Genomic DNA, 11,093 nt, shown 5'->3' with positions numbered 1-11,093 from the left:
TTAACTAGAATTACTTTTAAATTTTTATTTTCACTTTCTAATTTGCAGCAGTCTTTTATTAAAAGTTTAACGAACTTAAACATTTTATCGGGAGGAAGAGATCGTACCAGACTTACCTTGTTGATCTCGTTGTCCGTTTCTCCCCCTGAGCTGCTGCTTTCTTCCGACGTGTCTCCCCCTTTATCGATGCTCTCGATGCTCATTTCGGAAGAGCTTGAATCGCAGTCGTCATCTTGATGGCTCGCCATCAGTGCGAGTCTGGAGAATGTTTCGACTTCCGATTCGGACGACGTATCGTCCCACGTCGCCTTCAGGGCCTTTCATTTCTGGATAGGCTTCTTACCCTTCTCCTTGTCTTTGTTCTTCAGCTTGGGGCAGTTGTCCTTGACGTGCCCTTCTTCGTCGCAGTGGTAGCAGCGGATCGTCCTTTTCTTCTTCCCCTGCAGATGGTTAGTAGATCTAGATTTACAGAGTTTCTTGAATCTTCTTACCATCATTACCATTTCCTCGTCGTCGAGAGAGGATTCCGACTCAGGTTCATCTCTCGAAGCTTTGAGGGCGACGTTGTTCTTGGGCTCCTTCATTCCTGCACATCTTGACTCATGGACTTCAAATGTTGAAAAAAATTCTTCTAATGAAATTTTTTCTAAGTCCTTAGAAATGTAAAAAGCATCTACTAGTGATGCCCATTTTGAATTTCTCGGAAATGAATTTAATGCGTACCTGAGCGAATCTCGGTTACTTACCTTTTCTCCGAGATTCGTGAGTCCGGTGATGATTTCTTTTATTCTGGAGTGCAGATGTGCGACTGTCTCGTCTTCCCCAAGTCGCAGGCTGGTGAGCTGATTGCGAAGCAGATCTCGTCTAGCGAGCTTGGTTTCGGACGTACCTTCATGCAACTCGAGGAACTTCTCCCAAAGTTCCTTTGCGGCGTTGTATTTACCGATCCTGTTGACTTCTTGAGGAGGAAGAACGCTTAGCAGATGGTACTCTACTTTGTCGTTCGCCACGAAGTCGGTCTGCTCCTTTTTTGTCCATTTATCTATTTCCTTGTCCTCTGGAGCTTCAAAGCCAAATTTCATTGTTAAAAATAATTCAATATCTGTTGTAAGAAATACCTGCATCAGTTTTTTCCAGGTAGCGAAGTCCCCTTCATATTTTGGTGGGTGGATGCTTGGTCCGGCCATTGCGTTGCTTCGTTCGGCGGTTAGTCCTCCTGAAGCGCCTCGGCTCTGATACCACTTGTAGGACCGTTGGGCCGGCTAGAAGGGGGGGTTGAATAACCCTAAATAAAAACACAACCCTTTCTCGAACAATTAAGCTAACACTTTGAAAAATAGATTAAGCAGAAAATAAAGCATAAAAACGAGACACCGGATTTGACTTGGTTACAACCGGGGAGGTTGTTAATCCAAGGAAGATGGTTGCACTAAGAACTCCTTCAGGCGGAGAAGCCTCGTTTACAACAGTGTAGGCACAAAAAGAAAGAAGCTAATCAAAGCAGTGGAAGCACACAAGTGTTGTTACAATTTCTGAACTGATGAAAAGCTTCTGGACCAAGGCTATATTTATAGCCTTGGTCGGGGCGCCTGGAAGGGTTCCGGGCGCCCTGGGGGGGATAAAATTTATCCCCCAACGGTTAGATCGAGTCAAGGCTCGATCTTGTGAAAAAGTCACTTCCGGGCGCCCGGAAGGGTTCCGGGCGCCCCGGACAGCTCCGGGCGCCCCGGACAGTTCCGGGCGCCCCGGAGCCAAAAGTCAACCCAATTGACTTTTTGGTCCGTGCTCTCTTCTCCGGTTCAGCTCGCCTCCGGTCCGGGTCTTTCTGCTCCAGCTCCGCTTTGCTTGGGTGATCTCTGACATCCGGAATAGGGCTCACCCGAACCCAACTTCCGGTCTTCTCGAGCGGGCTTCCCTCCGGCTTCTCGTCCCTCGGAATCGCCACGTGTTTCCTTCTCGTCCGCCGGCGTACTCATCCGCAGTCTTTGTCCCTTGGACGCACCGCGTGCCGTCCTTCTCGCTAGCTGCGTCTCTTGCTCCCCGAGCAATCTTCCGCTCCGGCTTTCGTCCCTCGGAACCACTGCACGCTTCCTTCTCGTCCACCGATGTACTCTTCCGCAGCATCTCGTCCCTCGGACTGCCGTCCTTCTCGCTAGCTGCATCTTCTGCTCGACTACCTGTGTTCCTAAGCTCCTGCACACTTAGACACAAGGTTAAACACACATGACCTAACTTAACTTGTTGATCACACCAAAACAACCTTGGGGTTCCAACAGTTTAAACATTAAGTTCAGATAGTATAGCGATTAACAGAAGCATATTCATTAGTTCAGTAAAATTTTCATCAGATCAGTTTTCCGCACCTGAATTTGACAACATAATGTAACGACCGACCTCACAGCCTAGTTAGTAGAAGGTGGGTCATTATAGTATGTGGATGACATACTACTCATTGGGAAAGACATCCCTTTGCTGCAGTCTGTCAAGGCTTGGCTAGAGACTTGTTTCTCAATGAAGGACTTAGGTGAAGCATCCCACATTCTAGGCATATAGATCTATAGAGATAGATCTAAGAGATTGCTTGGCCTAAGTCAGAGTACAAACATTGACAAGGTACTACTACGGTTTGCCATGCAGAACTCCAAGAAGGGATTTCTGTCGATGTCACATGGTGTGAGTCTTTCGAAGACTCAAGGTCCCTCTTCTAGAGAGGAGAGAGACCGCATGGATCAGATCCCTTATGCTTCAACCATAGGATCTATTATGTACGCTATGTTATGTACTCGTCCTGATGTCTCGTATGCTTTGGGCATGACGAGCAGATACCAATCAGATCCAGGTGAAAGTCACTGGATAGCGGTCAAGAATATTCTTAAGTACTTGAGAAGGACTAAAGAATATTTCTTGATATATGGAGGCGATGACGAGCTAGCTGTAAAGGGTTATAGTGATGCTAGCTTCCAAACTGACCAGGATGATTATCGATCGCAGTCTGGGCTCGTGTTTTGCATAAATGGTGGTGCTGTGAGCTGGAAGAGTTCAAAGCAGGACACAGTCGCTGATTCTACAATAGAGGTCGAGTATATTGCTACATCAGAAGCAGCAAAGGAGGCAGTTTGGATCCGCAAGTTTATTACTGAACTTGGGGTGGTTCCTAGCATAGCTGATCCCATAGAGCTCTATTGTGACAACAATGGAGCAATAGCACAGGCTAAGGAACCTCGCTCACACCAGCGGACCAAACACATATTACGACGCTTCCATCTCATTCAAGAGATCATCGATAGAGGAGATGTGAAGATTTGCAGAGTACCCACAGAGGCTAACATCGCAGATCCCTTGACTAAGGCTTTGGCACAGAGAAAGCATGATGATCACACTAGGTCATTAGGCCTTAGAGCCTACACTGATTGACACTAGTGCTAGTGGGAGATTGTTAGTTAGGGCCCTAGAGCCAATCATTTGATGATTGTTGTATGGACTCATTGTATCATATTTCTTATGTATATAAAGATATTTGTTTATGGTTATTATACTTACTTGTATTGGTGCCAAATAACTAAGTATAATAGCGTCCTTGAGTAGAAGGTTCTTACCTATATCAATCGATTGGTTGAATCGATAGTGAGATGATATAGGGAACACTACTCTTAATCATTCCTAGTCAAGTATTAACATTCAGGGACAATGTTAATGCGATGAGACTAGCATATAGGTCAACTCAATGACTTGATCTCACAAGTCATGGATATAGAGATATCAAGTTGACACATGGGTATGCATTGGAGAATGTATACTGAATGACCTGCCATGAGAAAGTATCATGGATTGTTATATGAATGTCATATACTTTCTCATGTGGCTATTAGTATGACTATTAGTCCTTGGACCTGAAGTCACCGTGGTTCCCTACATAAGGAGTTACGTACTTTGACTTCGTCAAACGTCACCCGTAACTGGGTGGACTATAAAGGCGATTACTGGATATGTAACAAATTATGCGGAGGGATGTGAGTGATGTAGATGGAATCTATCCCTCCTATATGACGGGAGTGACATCATTATTCTTGATAGAGTGAGACCACTAAGTGCATGGTCATGCCCAAATGAGTCAATATGAGATGTTGAGCTCATTTGATTGAGTGAGTCTACTTGGGATTCAAGATTTAGATTGATTAGAGGATGACACTGTCTATGCCTCATATTGATCAATCTAGATATCTAGGATAGAAGGACATTGTCACATATTGTGAAGAGTCACAATTAGTAGTCACAAGGTGATGTTGGATCTCAACATTCTTGTAACTTGGGTAGTAATGATGTGTTGCTAGATACTGCTTATTACTTATGCTTCTAAAAGGGTTTAGGAGCATTGCCAACGTTACAAGAACCTATAGGGTCACACACAAAGGGCAATTAGATGGAGATTAGGCTCATATGATGAACCAAGAGGATTAGGTTCATGTGATGAACCAAATTAGATTAAGAGTAATCCAAAGTAAACTAATTGAGTTGGACTCAATTTGGTTCATGTGTTAAATGAGTCTAATTTGGACTTAGACTCATTGAGCTAATTTAATTCAATGAATAGAGATTCATTAAATTAAAATTGACTTGAACCAATGGTTAGATTTGATCAACCATGGGAGAGAAGTGGTTAAGTTTGACTTGACTTGAGAGGAAGATGAAAGGTCAAGTTTGACTTGACCATTGCCACCTCATTTGTGAGTTGGCATTAAGTGGGCCAATTATGATGTGCCACATCATCAAGGCTAGCACATGTGTGTGCCACCTCATGAGGGAGATCAAGAGTTGTGACTCTTGATATCCCATGGAGGTTTAAAAGCCTTCTTGAAGTGGCAGGCCACTTTAACACTCCATTGTGAGTTATTTTGGTTTTCTGTAACCTCCTTCTTCTTCCTCTCTACCTTTCTTCTCTTCCTCTCCTCCACTATTACTGATCCTCTAAGGTTGCTAGCACATCTTTAGAGGTTCTCTCCATAGATTTGTTCGTGTGGATACACATAGAGGGTTGTACACTTGACAACCTTGAGATCCGGCGAACCTTGGACGAGCGGGATTTGCGAAGGGCAACGCATCAAAGGTAAACTCTTTTCTTTGTAGATCTAGTGTAGATCTAGGTTAGAGAAACTCGTACACGTAGAAAATTTTGTTTTTATAACTTCGCACGGATCCGGTGGCATGGGATTCGGGGTTTTCGCAATGCAAAAAGCGGTTTTTGCGGCCCGAAAAATCCAACATTTACCACTATGGCCGAACTTTTGATGTAGGACTATAAATGAATCAAACGTTTGTGAATAAATTTGGTGTTTGACTTGGTAAGAACTTGTTTATGTTCGTTCAATATATATAAGATTAATTAAACAAACAAGTTTGAACAGCTCATTAAGCTAAACAAACAAGCTTGAACACATATGTGTTCAGCTCGTCAACGTTCGTGAACATTGTTCGTGAACAACGTTCATGAACAATGTTCACGAACCAAATTCATTAATAAAATTCTTTTTAATACGCTAAATAAATAATAAAATAAAATAAAATAAGTAAATAAATATAAATTATTAAACTCAATAACCAATCAAACAACTAAAAGTTTCAAATAATTAAACAAACTTGAATTGAGAGCTTGATAACATTTAAATGAACCAAGCTCGAACCAAGCTCAAGTTAAGCTTGAACCAAGTTCAAGTCAAGTTTGAATTGAGAGCTTGATAACATCTAAACGAACCAAACTCAAGCCAAGCTTCAAATAAGCTCAAACTCATAAAAAATAAACCAAGCCAAGCTTGAACACTCATTTCAAAAGCTTGGTTGATTTTAAGTTTGACTCGACTCGGCTTGGTTGCCTTATCAAATAAATTTGAACATCCGAACACTCGACTCAGCTCAACTTATTTACAATCCTATTTTGATGGATCCATTGATGTAATTCACCACCATCACCATTGATGTAAGTATATAAGAAGCTTTGTGGCCATGAATACTCCATCAGATAAGGCTCCGTGAGTAGATAGACATAATGTGCATGCATAATAGACACACGAAGATGGCTTGGAAGATTAGAAGACAACAAGGACATGAATGAGGATATGGTGGAGGATAAGTGACATATATATATATATATATATATATATATATATATATATGTTTTTATTTTTAATTTTTTGAATTTTTTTTAGTTATATTAGGTATCTAATTGTTCGAATCGACTAATTCTAGGGACGATCAATCTGACCTTGTGAAAGTTTCTCACTAAGTATCAGAGGTGCTAATAGTGGTCTATCTAGATAACCTGCTTTCTTAGATCCGCTACTAATTGGAGGGAAAATCCCCTAGAATTTACCGTAGCTAAGTTTCGACTCTGAAAATTCCTAGGATCCACATATGGAGGTCAAATCACTACACGGTAGCCCAAGGGCAAATGACATCTTTAAACTGTATATTAGTTCAAACATCAAAGTCTCTTCGATGTGATGTTCTTTATCATATACCAAGGAAGATACGGTGGAGGATAAGTGACTTATCTTTTAGCTCTATATTAATTCAAACATCAGAGTCTCTACAATATTACGTTCTTTATCATATATGAAAGAAGATATATGGCGGAGGATAACTGACCTATCTTTTTGCATTATATTAGTTCAAACATCAAAGTCTCTACAATGTTATGTTCTTTATCATATATGGTGGCATAAAGGTGAATACGCTCGCCCTCAGCGCCCCCGTCAACCCGTCCCAGGGCTAACACGGAGGAGGTAAATCACAAGTTCTTTATCATACATGAAGGAAGACATGGTGGAGGATAAGTGACATATCTTTAGCTCTATATTAATTCAAACATTAAAGTGTCTACCATGTGATTTTTTTAGTAATGTAGATCAATCCTAGAAGTGACCAACCTGATTCAACAAAAATTTTCTATAGAACACTAGTGTAATTAAATCAGGAAGTGCTCATGAAACTCATTCAGATGGTTAATATTTTTAGGCCCGCTTCTTTGCAATGTGATGTTCTTTATCATATAAAAAAAAGTTCTATGTTTTGATTTTAGCATAAATACAATGTTAGTCATTAAAATTGTTGGTTGCTACTCGGAAAACCTAGAGGTTCCACTGTACAAAAATTGTGTACAAAGGTCTGAACCTTTTCCTAGCTGCCATGTGTTCTTTTAAATTAAATTTTGGATCGCCTGCGGAACTTAACACGTTTGATCCAAAACTTAATCTATTTGTTCTTTTAGGTTTTGACTTGGATCTCCTGCGGAACTTAACACGTTCGACCCAAATCACCTTAAGTTATTAATTCCATTAAATATTAATTTCCATAATTGGTTCCCAGTACTGACGTGGCGAGGCACACGACCTTCTTGGATATGGGAGCAACCACCACCGACTAGACAAAACCTTTTATAGAAAGCTAATATTTAATTTCCTAAAATAACTTTAGGTTAACCAAAGAGAACAATCAAATCACAAGGAAAAGAAAAAACAAAAGAACACAACATCGAAAAACATATTCGAAATACTAGAATCGTAAGCCTCTTGTATTTGGTATTATTTCCATAAATAACTAGTATGATGCGGAAAAGGAAAAACTACTAGTTATACCTTCTAGAAAGACCTCTTGATCTTCTACCGTATTCCTCTTCTAACCTCGGACGTTGTGTGGGCAACGATCTACCAAGATGAGAAACCACCAACCACCTTCTTCTCCTCCTAGCTAGGTTCGGCCACAACAAGGAAGCTTCACCAAGGAAGAAAATCAAAACACCAACCAAGCTCCAAGAGATGCTAGCTTCCTCTCCTTCTTCTTCTTCTTCTCCAAGTAGTATCAGGACACCACAAGAGCTCCAAGCAAGATATAAGTTTCGGCCACCACAAAGAGGAAGAAAAGAAGAAGATGGCCGGCCAAAATAACTTTCTTCAAGCATGAAGAATTTCGGCCACCACCAGTGCTCCAAGGGATGCTAGAGACGAGACTTGCTTTCTCTCCTTCTTCTCCTTCCTTGATCCGGCCACCAACAAAAGCTCCACCAAGAAGATAGGTTTCGGCCATCAAGAGGAGAGAAGAGAAAGGGCCGGCCACCATACCAAGGAAAAAAGGAGGGAGAATAATAATAGAGGTTCACCCATGAAGGCACCCTCACCCCTTCTTTTATATTCCTTGGCCTAGGCAAATTAGGAAATTTAATTACAATAAAATTTCCTTAATTTCCTTGACATGATTTAATTGAGAAAAATTAAATAAAATTTCCCAATTTAATCTCTAATGGCCGGCCACTTCTAGAGGAAATAAATTAGACAAGTTTTAATCAACAAATTAAAACTTCCTAATTTGTTTCCGGAAATTTTAAAAAATAAAATTTCTCTTTAAAAATCTCTTCATGGTTGATAAAGGAAATTTCTATAATTTTAATTTTATCAACATGTGGATAATTTTTAAAGAGAAAATAAAATAACTCATCAATCTACAAATAAGGAAAGAGATCTAATCTCTTTCTTTAATCTTTTGTAGATCTTTTACAAGAGAGATATTTTAATTTTAATTCTCTTTAAAAAATTATTTCTTCCACATAAAAACTAAAATTAAAATCCCTTTTTAATTTAATTTGGCCGGCCCCACTAGCTTGGGTTCAAGCTAGGGCCCAATAATATACCTAGGCCGGCCCTAGCTTGGTTCCCAAGCTAGCTTGGCCGGCCCCTTATTAGTGGGTATAGAAGGTGGGTATAGGTGGGTATAGAACTTCTACAAATAAGAGGCTACGATAGGGACCGAGAGGAGGAATTGGTTTTGGTCTCCCGATAAAATTAAGCATCCCGTGTTCGCCCCGAACACACAACTTAATTTTATCAATGATAATTCATTCCATTAGAGAATTATCATTGAACTACCGCACCAATCCCAAATTACATTTTTGGGCTCCTTCTTATTATGAGTGTGTTAGTCTCCCTGTGTTTAAGATATCAAATGTCCACTAATTAAGTGAGTTACTGACAACTCATTTAATTAATATCTAAGTCCAAGAGTAGTACCACTCAACCTTATTATCATGTCGGACTAAGTCCACCTGCAGGGTTTAACATGACAATATTTATGAGCTCCTCTTGAGGACATTATCAACCTAGTATCTCTAGGACACAGTTTCCTTCTATAATCAACAACACACACTATAAGTGATACCATTTCCCAACTTATCGGGTTTATTGATTCAACGAACTAAATCTCACCCATTGATAAATTAAAGAAATAAATATCAAATATATGTGCTTGTTATTACATTAGGATTAAGAGCACACACTTCCATAATAACAGAGTCTTTGTTTCTTTATAAAGTCAGTATAAAAAGAACGACCTCAAATGGTCCTACTCAATACACTCCAAGTGTACTAGTGTAATTATATAGTCAAGATAAACTAATACCTAATTACACTACGACCTTCCAATGGTTTGTTCCTTTCCATCATGGTCGTGAGCTACTGTTTATAATTTATAAGCTACCGATAACATGATCTTCGTGTGTGACACCACACACCATGTCATCTACAATATAAATTAATTGAACAACTACATTTATCATAAATGTAGACATTTGACCAATGTGATTCTTATTTCTAGATAAATGTTTATACCAAAAGCTAGGCTTTTAGTATACATCCCAACAAAATACTCATTATGTACATCCAGAAATATCCACATCCCAAACAAGCATCAAAAGAAGTAAATGGAAGGAAATCAATCACCGATGAATCTAATGGCAACAACTTCTCCTCGTTTATACGATTTCTCGTATTGGGTGGTACTTACGCTCTATTGTGTTTACTTGCCTTATAGACTTATGGTTTCTTCGAGTTTGCTACTGCACCAACATTATTACAATAAATTGTAATAATCTTTGGACAAACCAGAAATCATATCTAAGTCTATCTTGAGGTTATTGAGTCATACAGCTTTTAATGGCTACCTCAGAGGCTTGCCATATACTAAGCTTCTATGGTGGAGTCCAGAAAAACACCTATGCTTATCACTTTTCCATAGTTATGACTTTACCTCCTAAAATAAACACAAAAACCCTGAGGTTGACTTATTATTGTCCCTATCCGATTGGAGGTCAAAATCCATACAACCCATAGGAACCAAATTAACTGCCTTGTAAGCTAGCATATAATCTTTAGTGCCTCTAAGGTACTTTAATATATACTTTACTGCAGTTCAATGTCCTTGTCTAGGGTTACTTTGATATCTGCTAACTATGCTCTTAGCAAAACAGATTTCTGATCTCGTGCATAGCATACATTAGGTTGTCTAACTACCGAAGCATAAAGAACTGCCTACATGTCCTCAATCTCCTTTAATGTCATCGGAGACATCTCTTTAGATAAAGACACTCCATGCTTAAAAGTAAGAAACCTTTTGAGGAGTTTTGCATGCTTAAAACGAGCAAGGATTTTTCCGATGTATCAAGCTTGGAATAAATATATTTTTTCTTGTGATCCCTTATTACTTTGATCTTAAAAATATATACATTCTCCCAAGTCCTTTATATCGAATTATTTGGACAACCATACCCCTACTTCTGACAACATTTTGATATTGTTTCCAACTACCAAAAATGTTATCTACGTATAGTACAAGAAATACCACCACGTTTCCATCACATCTTTTGTATACACAAAACTTTATCCGTTTACTCAATAAATCCATAGGTGTGGATTACTTTGATAAACTGGATGTTCCAAGACCTTGAAGCTTTGTATCAGTCCATAAACTGATTGAGCTTGCACACAAGAGGCTCTTAGCACTTTGCAATGAACCCTTCTGGTTGCTTTATATGGATGCTTTCTTCAAGACTTTCATTAAGGAATGTTGTCTTGATATCCACTTGCCAAATAGATAAAAGAATCTGGATAGACTTAAGCATGACTACCAGTGAAAAAGGTTTCCTTTTTCATCAAGCCTTGCTTTGAAGGTTTCTACCTTCCTGTCTATCCCTCTTTTTCTATTATAGACCTTTTACACCCAAAGGCTTTTACACCACTTGGTGGTTCTACAAGCTTCCAGATTTAATTAGAATA

Source organism: Zingiber officinale, chromosome 5B (genome assembly GCF_018446385.1).
Source record: "Zingiber officinale cultivar Zhangliang chromosome 5B, Zo_v1.1, whole genome shotgun sequence".
Taxonomy (NCBI): domain Eukaryota; kingdom Viridiplantae; phylum Streptophyta; class Magnoliopsida; order Zingiberales; family Zingiberaceae; genus Zingiber; species Zingiber officinale.
This window is presented reverse-complemented; position numbering follows the sequence as displayed.